General features: G+C 43.3%; 1 protein-coding gene across 3 annotated transcripts in view; it reads left to right on the forward strand.

Annotated features, from left to right (window-relative positions):
- The window catches only part of PDE1C (phosphodiesterase 1C), a 509,313-nt gene that overhangs the window by 197,017 nt on the left and 297,976 nt on the right, over nucleotides 1-14,320 (forward strand). The gene's annotated exons all lie outside the window — the stretch shown is intronic.

Below are 14,320 nucleotides of genomic sequence, written 5' to 3' on the forward strand. Positions count from 1 at the left end.
CTGCTCTCCATTTTCACTGCTGCCACCCTGGTCAAGCCACCATCATCTTTTGCCTGAGAAGCTGGCAAAAGATGATGGTGACCCTGGTCTCCCCACCCCTACCTTTCCCCTGCCACCCTCCATCCTCATGTCAACAGCTAAGGTGGTCTTTGTAAGATGGAGGTCAGATCATGCCTCTGCCCCACTCCAAATCTTACAGTGAGTTCCCATTTCACTTTGAGTAAACACCTAAGTCCTCGCAATGACTGACACATGGTCTTTCCACAGCTCTCCCATCGCCGCTCCAATCTCACCTCCTATGATTCTCCCCCTGGTCTCCCGACTTGCTCCTTGAGCTACCAGGCATACTTTGGATTAGGGCCCGGCCCTGGCTGTTCCCCTCCCTGGCATACTCTGCTACTGAGTGTGTCATCTTATTTCCTTCCAGGCTCTGTTCAAATGCCACCTTCCACAGAGGCCACCACTGAGGACCCTGATCCATATTTGCAATCTGCCCCAGCCCCTTCACATACTCCCAGCCCACCTACTCTGCTTTTTCTCTTTCCTACAACTCTTACCACCAACAGAGCATATCATTTGTATACTTTGTGTCCTTGCTTTAGTCTCTTATACCAAATGTTCATCAAGGCACAAGGGAAAGGGGACAGGCAGCTCTGAGTTCAAACCCTGCCTCTAATAGCATTTATTCCCTGTCTACTTTAAGTTCCTTAACCTCTCAGAGGCTCAATTTCCTTATCTGGGAAAGAGTAATATTTAATTCACTTAGCAAGTAGTTACGGAGGACCAGCAGTGCGAAAGGTGTTAGGGATGGAGAGGTGAATATGAAAGACACAGCCCTTGTTGCATGATTGTAAAGAGGATAAAATGCACATATGCGTATTGTGTACCTGGTTGAGAATTTGGCATGTATTTCGTGCTCATTAAATACAGTTCCCTTTTTGAAGAACTTGAATTAAGTTTTTTATTAGTTATCTTGTCCTTTTAGTTCATACCATTTTCTTTTAGCACTAAGAAGAGCAAACTAGATTCTCACACACACACACACACACACACACACACACACACACACACGTCTTTGAACCACAGTAGGAATTTTGGGAAAGGAGGCTGGATGAGCTCCAGGAGAGTCCAAGAGTCTCCTTGTATATGCAAATCATAGTGTACACGTTTTATTTAAATAGAGCGAAAGTCTGTAGCTTTTATCAGATTCTCAAAGAGTGTCCTTGATCCATAAAAGTTTAAAACCACTCTAAAACCCCATGATTGGTCTGCTATTCTGGGCTTCTCTAAACAGAGATTTGTAATGGAAACTCTGAAATGATGATTAATTCCAGGGTGGAAGGTGGCTTTTGTCTGGTATTGGTGCTGAGCCCCCAGCTTCCTGGGTGGTGAGAGGAAAGCCAGTGTGTATGTGTCAAGGTCATTGCCTTTTGAATCCCTGGTGCCGCTGGAATTTAAAGGCTTGCTCAGACACAGATGAAACCAGCCCTGAGATGACAGTGTGAGAAGTGTAAGCACAGGTGTTATGAATGCTTCATTAATCTGAGTTGAGTACAGATCACAGAGGGCAGAGCCCCTTTGGGCCCTCTGCATAATTCCGTGTTCGGATTTGGGAAACCCGAGAAAAGGTGAGAAAAGGACTGTCCAACGGAAATAAATGCAGAAAGCTTGCTGTTGCTATTATTATTACATTGCTGTTACTATTATGATTACCATCATTATTATTTGTGTTACAATGAGGAGCCCGCTGGCTCACTTAGCTCGGTGCATTATTTTCAGCTCTGTAGCATTTCATTCTCAGCTCCCACTAGTGCCTCTTCATTTGCATGCATCATTCTAGGAACACGTTTTCTTTTCATTTCTTGCAACAGAAAAATTAGATGAAAGGAATGAGAGAAGTTTAAAAGGCAAGAAAATGGCACCAAGGAAGTATTTTGTCCTGCCTTAATGAAGCAAGTAAATTTTTTACTGTGATCTCTCCTCTGGAAAGAAGGAAAAATGCTGCCGAGCCAAAAGCAAGACAATGGAATGCGTGATAGAGGGAATGTGATATGTGGGTTTTTTTTTTTTCTGGAATCCCTAACTGTGTGTTCCCTTTTGGTCATTGGAAACCCTTGGGAAGAGAGCATGCCTCCCTGGAAACCTGTGTGGCACATGGCATGGCTGTGCTCTGAAGGTAACAGTCTATTTGTAGACTCTCAAATGAATGACTGAAGCAGTCCCCATAATGACAATTGTAGGCTCTTCCCCCCGCCTCCCCGCACCCAGCTTTACTGAGGTATAATTGACACATAAAAATTGTATATATTTAAAGTGCACCATGTGATGTTTTTTACACATATAAATATACATACATATATATGTACATATGTACATATTGTGATGTTATTACTACAATCAAGCTAATCCACATACCCATTACTTCATGTAGTTACCTTTTTCTTTTTTCCTTTTGGTGGTGAGAACACTTAAGATTTACCCTCTTAGCAGCTGAACTCATAAAAGTGGAGAGTAGAATTGTGGCAGCCAGGGATGGTATGGGGGTGCAGGGAAATTGGGAGATGTTGGTCAAAGGATACACAGTTTTGGTTACACAGGATGAATGCATTCTGGGATTCTAGGGTGCAGCATGGTGGCTCTAGTTAATAATACTGTCTTGTGTACTGGAAATTTGCTGAGACTAGCTGTTAAGTTTCTCACTGCAGGGTCCTTTTTCATTTCAGCATATTGCCACTGTTTGCAAGTGTGGTCTTAGGTTAGTGGTCACTTCTGCCCTCTTTTTTTTCTTGACTCTAAAGCTGCTTAAAGATGGCTTGCAGTGTTCTGCAGTTGCAAAGTCATAGTACCATTGTCAGAGGGTTCTGGTTCAGAGGACTCTGTTGATCAGACACATAGAATTATTTTTCCAATTTACACAAAAACACCTACTTCTGAGAGACACCATAGTGGTGGGGTAGGTCAGTGACAGGCTTCAGCTCAAATCCAGTTCTGCCACTTATGATATGACCTTAGGCAAGTTAAGTTTCCCTGTGAGGGTTTCAGGGCCTATCATGCTTACAAAGAGGGTCGTACATACTACAGACAATAACTACTACTATTACTACTCCTAACTTACATTGATAGCCAGCGTTTATATTTGGGGAGAAGAGAGATTGGATATGTCCTCTGGAGACTGTGCAGGGTTAAGTCTGCCCTTTCAGTAACAGTGCTGGCTCTGTCTGCACATGGCCTTTTAGAGCTATATTTTGACAACTGCTCAATTACCCAGATAGCTGAAAACTATGTCAGCCATGGTCTCGATGCATTATTGATGTTGGCCCTTTTCTTCCAGCTGCATTGCACGGTCCTTGTCAGCGGAGAACAGGAAGGGTATTCTCTCTCTCTTGTGTCCCTTGGAGGCAGGCCAGAGTGGAATCCTGCTCGAAAATGTTACTTCCCTTCAAAGGTGAAAAGCATGAGTCACATCTGGTCGTCCCCGTGGGTTATTTCTGCGCCGCCCCTCCTCCGCACCGCTTCCCCTCCCTGCACCATTTCACGGGTGATTAAGGACAGGCAAGCGCGCTCCGCTGGGAGTGAGGTCAGAGCCGGCGGTGCAAAGAGGGATTTTCCTTCCCTTAGCAAACACCCGGCGACGACGTCACGGAGCCTCGGGGGCACTATCAATTGCTGCGGTGAAAGCGCCTTCTGACGGGGTATTGATTTGGCGCGATGGTTAGCAGCAGCTGGGAAAAATGGAGCCTCCTCGTCGCTGCGGGGTTCTGGCCGCCTTGGCTGACCTGGCCAACTAGAAAAGAGAATGTGTCCCGAATGTTTGCAAAAGCCAGGCGAGATGGGCTCGGCAATAGCACGAAAAGATGCGGCGCCAGGCTGTTGCCAAGATGCCCAGAATAATGCATTCACATGTACTTTTGGAGAGCAAACTCTGATAAGCAGATTTAAGCACCTGCTTAATTAGGTTTGAAAACGGAGAGAAACAGATAGAAAAGCCTCATCACTACATTTTCAGAAGTTATTATTGTATTTTTTTACACCTTTAAATTTCCATAGCTTTTTTAAGGACTGGTTTTCTTTCTTTCCTCCCTCCCCCACCTTTTTCCCTTTATGTTTTAAACGGTTTATGATGATGCATTTATTAGTCGTGGTTTCCGGGGCTAGATAGTAACTGTGGGAGGTAGGCTGTCATTAAAATTTTAATCAAATTTATAATCAGATTAAGTGATATAAGTCTCCCTGCCAATATTCTGACATAAACACATTTTCATTTGATGAGAATGTTGTTTCTAAGAGCTGTAGTTATCAAATAAAGCTAACGAGGTGACTGGTATAAATGACCAGCCCTCTGTCAATAAACCCTTAACCAAGTTTGACTTTGCTATGGGAATTAGAAGGGTTTTGAAAAGGTCATGCATTAAAATTTCCCCTCTGACCAGCTGGTTCTAGCACATAGTTAGAGACAGATAAATCCTGCAATAAATGAATAGAAATGTGGTCCCAAGTCCCAGGCAATAGTAGCATGTTTAGGCATTGCTTGGAATTGGATCTGGCAGAATGGTTTCTGATAGATTGAGTCATATATAGAATAAGAGTATATGGGAAATTATTACTCTGATCATGAAAATTGAAACCTCCATGGCAAATGAGACTGATTTCTGCATAGGATGCAGAGGGTACTTCTGCTACGTTGTACAGATGGGTGAGGTGGGGACTGGTTTTCACAAATACTCTTCTTTGTGCTTGAGATGGGGACGGGAAGTGTGAAATGAAATCTTTGTTACCTAGAGACTGATGTGGAAGGCTGTTTTTGGTTTGCCCACAGTCAAAGCCAAATGGCTGCTAACAGCATCTTCCCTGACTTCATTGGAGCTATTTCCAAGGACTCAGTACCCTTTCTTTTCAATGTTTTGATTTTAAATTCTCAAGTGCTTCTGAAATTCCATTGAGGAGAGTAATTGTCATTTCTTCCCAGACATTTAGCCCAAGCAATGGAGAAGCCACAGAATTATCTATACCTGTGGGAGTCCACCCAGTTCCCAGGGGGTACTGGTGGCACACAGAGCTTTTAGAGTCTCTGGCTAAGATTTGCTTTGCATGCTAATTACTTTTAAATTGTGCCCATAGGTTTCCATTCCTCTCCATAAATCAGGTCCCACGCCCTGCTTATAGGAGTCTGTTTCTATCTCAGAAGTAGAAATGTAAGTATATGCTAACTTCTCATGAGTCTATCAGTCTGTACATATGAAGAAGGAGCCTTCAGGGTCTTTTTTATTAGCACGAATCTGTCAAAAGCATATGAGTGGAAGGCATTAATGGAGATCTTATTCTTTTATTCTCCTTAGTCTTAAAAATCCTTTCGCCTCTGGGAATCAGATGGATTAGAAGGGGCCATTTAGATATCCCGGAGAACAATTTTGAAGATGCTATGAGGAGTGTTTCCCCTCATTCCCCTTGTATCCTTAATCACACAAAAGGTAACATTTCACTTTACTGCCAGATAATGGAAAGTTAACCCTTTATGCACCAAAATGCAACCTGGGCAGTGCCTTATTGCCTTTCCCTAAACAACCCCAAAATAGCTTCTGGCCAGTTGAAGATTTATTTGTTTCCACTTCTCGGGTTTGCTCTTTGAATATAGGTCATATGACAGTAATCATCTTGGACCATAAATGAAATAAATTTCACAGTCCTTCTCTGAGAAGCCCAGTTAGTCATGGGCCAGTTGGCCTGTTATGCCCTCGGGGACAGTGATGGACAGGATACTTGTGATCTCTGGCCTCTGGGACACTAGTCTAGTGAATCCTGTAGTAATGCTACCAACAGGGAAATGAGTTCATCATCACCAACTATTTTAGTTTAGTATTGTCACTGTGGGTTTTGGATGTTGGAGCTCATGGGTCTAGACTCTCTCCTCAGCTCAGGTCACTTTTTGAGATTAGTTAGCATCTCTGATTAAGTCAGGGGACATTCTTACTCCTTTCCAACCATTCTTCACATAGCACCCAGAGTGACCCTTTACAACATTTATCTCTTGGAATCCCTAAGTGATTTCTCCTTGTACTTCAAATGAAAGCCAGTCTTTATATCTGCCCATAAGGCTCTGCTATGGACCCAACTGGCTGCCTCCTCCTCTCACCGCAGGCTACTCTGTCCTTTGTCACGTTACTCCAACCACAACATAACTGCCTTCAATTCTTTGACCACATCAAGCTCCTTCCTGCCTAAGAATCCTCGCATATGTTGTTCTCCATTGTCGGAAATGTTTTTCTCCTTTCTGTTAGCTGGATGCTTTGTTTTTTTCCTCTTTCAAGTCTTGGCTCAGATGTCACCCACTTACAGAGGCCATCCTTGACCAGGTAGGTGGATTAAAGATGGCTCTAAAATCCGTGTCACTTTCTTCCATCTCCCTCAACCTTGGAAGGTAGAGTTTATTTCTCCTATTGCCCTTGAATCAGAGCTGGCACTACGATTGCTTTAACCAACCAAATGCAGCGGAAATGACGCTGTGCCAGTTCTGGGCACACCTTTGAGAGGACTGGCAGCTTTACCTCTTGCCTCTCGGAACGCTTGCTCTTATAAGCCAAGGCCCCATGTGTGAGTGAAACCGTATTGGATAGTATAGCCCCAGTTGCATGAGAGATCCCAGACAAGACCGGTAGAAGAACTGCCTGGTCAACCCCCAAAATCAGGAGGGGGCAAAAAATGGTTGCTGTTGTTCTGAACCACTAAATCATGGAGGGTGGTTTGTTATATAGCGGTAGTTGATTGATGCCAACCTATTTATAAATAGGCCCCACCCCGGTTGTTTTCTGTACTGGACTCTGTTTATTTTCTTTTTTAGCACTTTTCACAACTTAATGATGATGTATTTGTTATCTGTTTCCCTATTTGCCTTGCACTGGGTTTTTTATTGACCACTGCATACCTATGATCACAGAGTGCCTACCACATAGTAAGCACTCAATGAATGGATGCATTTTAAAAGTCTTACCATTTGTTTGTGAAATTGCATCTGTGTTACTACCCCTCCCCTGCCCTACTACAGAGACAAGAACTTGCAAATCTTTTTCTCTGGTGACAGTTCAAGAACAATTTTTGAAAAAAATGTTAAAAAAATTTTTTTTAATGTTTTATTTATTTTTGAGACAGAGAGAGACAGAGCATGAGCAGGGAGGGGCAGAGAAGGGGAGACACAGTTGGAAGCAGGCTCCAGGCTCTGAGCTGTCAGCACAGAGCCCGATGTGGGGCTCGAACCCACGAACATGAGATCATGACCTGAACTGAAGTCGGAAGCTTAACCAACTGAGCCACCCAGGTGCCCCCAAAAAGGTTTTCTTTTAAAAAGTTTATTTGTGTGTGTGTGTGTGAGAGAGAGAGAGAGAGAGAGAGAGAAAGAGAGAGAGAGAGATGGGTGGGCGGTGGGGGGAGAGAGAATCTTAAGCAGGTTCTTTGGTGACAGTGCAGAGTCCAATGCAGGGTTTGACCTCACAAACCATGAGACCCTAACCTGAGCCAAAATCAAGACTCTGATGCTCAACAACTGAACCACCCAGGCATCCAGTAAAATTTTTTTTTATTCTTTACAAATTGTACTTGTTAAATCACAATTCTGCTTAGCATCTACCACACACCTGCTCAACAGACTTTAATGATTCCCTACCGGCAAGAGCATACAAGGACTAAGTTTTCCTATCGGAGCCCTGGCCCACCTCTATCTGCATATCCCACCTTTGCCTGTTGGCCCTTTCTTGGCTCCCCAGACTCCTTGAATTATAGGGGCCACCACATGCATTTTCATGTTCCTGGAGTCTCTTTTCTCTAGCTTTTTTTTTTTTTTCAGGAAGCCTTTGCCAGGGCTTATGCTTGTAGTGGGCATGCCTTCTTCTTATCTGTGAACAAACCATTGAACCAAATCCTCGGATAGGAACAGGAGTCATTTTTGAGATCCGGAAAGGAAGCTCAGGGCTAATAGAGTACCTGGACATGGCTTCTGGTCGCAGCTGTGCCTCCAACAAGCACTGAGCCTTGTGCACAGTTATCTAACCTGCTTGGGCTGCCTGTTTCTCTCAATGTAATTACCAACTTGGCTCAAAGGATTGCTAAGGTCCTTTTCAGCACTGAGGTTTCCCACATTCAAATTTGCTTTATGGTGATAGGAAGAACAACCCACTGATTTATGTGCATTTGGGTCAGAATTTGGCTGACTGTAGCATCAGCAGTTTTCATGAACAAAATTTTCAATTTCATTATAACAGCCAAGTTAATTCTGCTGGGTTGGCAGCGTGTTCTAAAAGGCAGAGTGGCCACCAGGGCCAGGAGTCAGAAAGCTGTGTATTGTCATGCTACCTGGCTACTAGCTGGAAGATAGACCAGGGGAGGGAAGCCAACAGATCTCTTGGATCTGATCCACTTTATTTCTGAACCTGGGATAAAAATAATGTGTTTCACTCACTTCAGGATTGATCTGAGTAACTAACATACATAATAATGGCAGTGCTTTGACAGGTCATTACCAAACTCTTATTGAAATGAAATTATTGAGGTATCTACTTATTGAAATAAAAAGCCTCCTTGTATTGGGTGCCCTGCCCACTCCAAGGTACTGTACCATTTCCAGTTTCCTTCTTTTCGTGTCTCTTTGGATGGCTGAGATGGTAGAGGAGCTATACTATGTTATGAGAGCTTTCAATGTTTAAGGTACTAGCCACACATTTTTTTTTAACTCCTTACAAAAATCTTCTATGGGAGTTCTATTAGTTCAGATTTTTTTTGGTTTTCAGTGACAAGAATCTGACTCAAGTTAGCTTAAGTGAGAAAGTATGGTGGGAGGGGACATTTATTTGGTTCATATAACTTAAAAAGTTCATGGGTAGCTCTGGCTTCAGCCATAGCAAGATCAAGGGGCTCAAAAAGATCCTATAACATTTGTTTCTTGGCATTTTTAGCTTTTCTCTCTGTTTTTCTCTGTGTTGGTGTCATTTTTCTGGTATATCTTCTCTACATGGTAAAAGAATAACCCCAGGGCCAAGATAACCTCAAGCTTTATAATGCTATCTCAGAGAAAAGACAAGTAGATCCTTTCTCTCTCTTTCCCAGTGGCCACATCAAATCTCTCATAAGGATCCAACATTAGATCTGCTTTGGTTACATGGCTCCCTTGGACTGGTCACTTTGTTCAGATACAAGGTGGATGGCCTTGATTGGCCAACCTAAGTAATATTTATAATAGTTGAATCTAGCCAGTGGTAGGACTCCAGGTTTTCCTATAGCTTTTTTTGGAGGGCGAAAAAAAAGCTTAGTTTTCCCAGGTCAGGTTGTGGGTTTCAACCCGGGGTATGTGAGAGCTAAGAAGGGATCCAAAGGTCACTGAGCCCAACCCAGCCATGGCCAGAGGAGAGCGGTGTCATGCCCTAGGTAATCACATGTGATTCAGTGCTATGCTTAGCCCTTCACTTTGCCTGTACCAACTCCGGTGGAAGCATCACCTGAGCTTGTCATGTCAGAGCAACTGAAGGATCCTGTCACAGAGAGGGGCAGACACTGGGTCACACGCTGGTTTCATGAGACCACCCCTGAACTGGGACTCCATCCTGTTTCTTCTCTGGTCTCCTCTCCCCACCTCTCTGGGTCAAACTCTGGATGGTTGACATGTTGCCTACCAGAGCCCCATTTCAGATGGGCCTGAGAATGGGGGTTCTCTGCACTTCGCAATACATTGCTTCTCCTTGCAGTTTTTTTTTTCAGGTGGAGGTGGTTCCTGGGACAGAGTCTGATCCAAATTATAAAACCAAAATGAAAGGACTTCAAAGGGAAAAGGCAGTGTGACTGTCACCAAAAAGAGGCCCCTTGCCAGAAAGGGATGCCAGTGGGAGAGAAGACAATGTGTCTTCTCTATTGTCTCCATTGACAACATTGTCAATGTCTCTATTGATATTGTGTTATGTTCTGGCTTACCTCTGGAATGAGTGGGAAGGAGGGGCTGATGTGCCTGTTGGGGGCTACTTCCGATATCCTTAATGCTTCTCTAGAAGTCTTCCCCGCTTCCTTACTGAGAGACTCTCTGGATGATGCCACTCCCAAGTCATAAAAAATGTAACAAGGGTTCTGGTTTGCTTCATGAAGGTTAAAGCAAGGGGTCCTTACCTTGTAGCTGGAAGATGGGTGTTCATGGGAGACAGTGCTGTGCTTTTCCTGATTTTATGTTTTCTCTTTGTGCCACTCTTCATTCTTCATCGGCTGAGGAGCTTGTTTGTACTTGATAGCCAGATTCCTCTTATGGAGCCCTGGTTAGCACTTGTCCCGTGGTGTTGCACACGCCCATGGTAGGATCCTGGAGAGCTGACCTCTGTGTATGCTGCATATTCAGGGCAGCAAGTACCCTTGACATGTGACCATGCCTCCCTCTGCCTTGAGCCACTCCCAGCTCTCTATCATCTGGAGAGAGCCTGCGTTTCTTCTGTGACGACAAAGTCTGGCTGACCCTTTCAGCATTTTCTCCTGACCTTCTTAGTCATGCCCTTATCGTCAAGCCACAGAAAAGTGTTGGGTGTACATTCAACATTCACTCAACAGTGAAGAGCTGTACATTCCCCTAACTTCTCATGCTTCTATGTTTCTTTTAGAGCAGTGTGCTCTCTCTGGAGTCACCTGCCTCCACCCATCTTCCATGTAGATAACTTCAGATCCATATTCCTGATCCAGTTCGGATGTCACCTCTGCTATGTAGCCTTCCTAATTCCCCCACAGTATCAGTGACCCTTCATCTGTGATCCTGAAACCCTACCCTTTTTACCATATACACTTTAACTTGTCTTTTTACGTGTCTGCAAGGAGGTGGTATAACAAAGAGAAAAGAATAGGAGCTTTGCACTCTGGTCTGGGTTTAAAGCCTGGTGCTGATACTTACTAACTGCATGTCTTTGCAACAGTGATCTGACCATTGGGAGCCTCTTCTGTCTTTACTTGTAAATGGGCATGATGAACTCTTCTAAAACATTTTCTTGAGGATGCAACAACTATGGTGTGCTTAGCATGGTGCTTGGCATATAGTAGTGTTCAATAACCGGTAAGGGTAGTGACTGTGGTTATTGTGATTATTATTAGGTTATGAAATCTTAGAGATGAAAGGGACCCGAGGGGTCATTCTTATGCCTACAAAGCCTGGTGCTTCCTCCCTTGTCTGATAGTCATTCAGCTTCCCCTTGAACTCTGCCACAGACTGGGAGCTCACTTTCTCTCTGATCTTATGATGTAGAGAGGCTTGCTAGTACTTAGGTTAAGTTACACTATCTGGGGAAATATTTTATTTTATTTTTTAAAATAATTTTTTAAGTTTATTTATTTTGAGAGAGAGAGAGTGCAAGTGAGGTAGAGGCAGAGAGAGAGAGTGGGGAATGAGACTCCCAAGCAGACTCTGTACCATCCACAAAGAGCCTGATGCGTGGCTGGAACTTACAAACCATGAGATCATGACCTGAGCCGAAGAGCTGGCCACTTGACTGACTAAGCCACCCAGGCACCCCTATTTGAGGAAATACTCTAAATTGGCAGTTATATTTATGTATTGTATGTATGTGTGTCTGTATGTGTATGTACATTACATATTTACATATGTATGCATGTGTGTGTGTGTACGTTTATTTATTGATGTTTCACAATATAAGATTTCCTAAAAATTTACTGAGAAAGTTGGATTAGGAAGTTACAATGCAAATTAACCAAGTTACAATGCAAATTAACCTCCAAAGCAAAGTTATGAGTGGCCTTGCATTTTCTTAGATCTTTTGTTTTTGGGTGGGTTGGCGTCTATTTATTTCTTGTCTCTGAGTGGAATGCCAGTGGAAATTGTGGCTTGTAATGTTGTTGCAACTATCAAGCATGTCCTGTCTGTGATACATAAAGAGAATAAAGTCTGAGTGACATAATAACATGGTGTGTCTAAAAGTAGTAATGCTTTGTTGGCAGAGAGAAGACAACTTTTTGTAATGTGGTTTAGAAATGACCCTGGATTAGGAAAAAGAACTCCTAAGATGGTTTATGACACTTTGGCCTCAGTTTTCGCATCTGTGAAGGGGGAGTATATGCCATACAGGGATGGGATATAGAGAAGGAAGAGGTGGACCCTGTCCCTGAGAACTAAGCACTCTCCTTCCCCATTCAACCAGAGCACCTCTTTCTGTAATTTTTAAATATGAGGTAAACATTGGAGTTCCTTATAAAATGTTATTCTAAATAAAATATTCTGTTGCTTAAAAAATTTAAACTTCTAAATCAGATTATCTTTAAGGTCCCTCCTGCTCCAAAAACTATAAGGCTCTAAAATAAAGAAAAGTGATAGATCCTCACTAATTTTCAAATGCATGTTCAGTTTTAAAAAGTTTTTAAAAATGAAACAAAATTACTCTTTAGAAACTTTTTAAAGGATAGTTTAATTGTAGTGAACAATGGTTCCTTTTCTTTTTATTCCAAAATTTGCTTTTCTCTGACTTAACCCAAATCCTAGCCTACACTGAAAAGGTCATATGTATGGTGGAGGGCAGGAAGATGAATATGCCTTATTATTCTCTTGTACCCTTTCATTCCAGGCCAGTCCTTGGAGAAGCCATGCCATAATTAAAATATGTTTTCAGCAATATGCATGTTGCTTTTCAGCAATTCCTTTCCCCAGTTCTCTCCAGATGACCTCATAGAATCATAAAGGTTGGAACAGATGTAAAAAATCTTTATGCCTCAATTCTTTACATTAGCCCTGTGGAAAATGGGATCCTGTGAGGGGAACAGATTTGTACTGGATAGGGTCATGAGCCATAACTCAAACACTGGTCTTTCCCAAGTCACCTCATTTTCCAGTAGGTCTGGATAACTTCCTTGTGCTTTAGCTCACTTGTTGTAAAGTGGGGGTGATACTAAGAGCATTCGCATCCTAGAGTTGTTGCTAGTATCATGTGAGCATAGAGCGTTAGAGCAGTGCTCCCACTATAGAAAGTTTCACGTACCTGATTGCTGTTATTATCATTACTACACTCCCATATTCTGACAGCAGGCTGCCCCAAGTGCACAGAGATGGAAACCTCATTTGGCGACTGTGCTGCCTCCCTTCTTGCATCCCCAAAACAAATTGTCAAAATAAAGTCTTTATTTTTTTTTAAACCTCCAGTTCTAGCCGGTCATTACCCCCTGCTGCGTGACATTGGGTGGGTAATTGGTTCTTTTCAGATATATGAATTTCATGTTAACATGTTGGCGCTTAATGCTCTCTTTGCCTGGTAGCAGTGTGTTAACTCAGTGAGAATGTATGTGCTTCCAGAAAATCCTTAAGGATTGACTTTAATGAGGTGACTTCAGATTACGTGGCAGGTGAATGTGTGAGTCCTTTTAAATCAAATAGGCCCGTCATCTTACCTTGAGGAAGATACCTTCTTCACTGGAACGAATGGGGCTAGCCATGCCATCCCCATCACTCTCACCTCTAATTTCTGGAAAGTAAATGCCAACTACCAAATGGATGAGCATTTAGGATTTAGACACTATCATTTTATCTCTTTATCAAGGTCGTGTGAATGTAACTTTACTTGAGCAATGAAGAAAAATGAGTTCTTACCTTTAAGTCTACCTCATTTTTGAGAAGCAGGCATATAACTGATGGGTAGCCAAAGGATACAGGAAATGTGACTGAAAGAACCTAACCGCCAGTGAGGGAATTATGGTTACAGGGCAAGGGGCACTCAATCTCAGGAGCCCTGAGTCTCAGCTTTGAAATGGCCCCGGGAAATGTTGGTGGCTTCTTCTAGATGCGAGTCTGACTACCAGTTCTGTGATGTCAGGAGGATATAATCATCTTGAGCCAGGATCTTCTCTTTTTCTGGTCTGTGGTCTCTCTTAATCCCACCGCCCTTCCCAATTCCATACTTGGTCCCATTCTTGCAGAGCACAGTGCGTTATTGACATTGTGAATGACCTAGGGGGAAACAGACGGTGCGTTGCCACTCTGTGGAGCTGAAACTCTTTGCCAGTCTCAACGTCTGCTCAGCCATCGCCCTGCGGGGACCTCTTGAGGAATATGTGGAATCGGTGGAAACTCCTACCTCCTCACCGTTGGTTTCTATTTTCCTTTTTTCCCCGCACCCTGGGTGGGGGCGGGGGGAGAAGCGAAGACTCCTTAGCAGGAACACTTAGGACCTCCTAAGTGCGGTGTGTGGTTACTTTAGTCCTTACGAATAGCTTTAATATTTCAAAATGGAAGCGGCCCAAGGGCGGACGAGTAGGTGAGCCATACCTGAGAGCTCCCAGCACAAACTCCGCGGAGGCTCGCCGCGCTGATCGGGCC

Source organism: Suricata suricatta, chromosome 2 (genome assembly GCF_006229205.1).
Source record: "Suricata suricatta isolate VVHF042 chromosome 2, meerkat_22Aug2017_6uvM2_HiC, whole genome shotgun sequence".
In the NCBI taxonomy this organism is placed as follows: Eukaryota; Metazoa; Chordata; class Mammalia; order Carnivora; family Herpestidae; genus Suricata; species Suricata suricatta.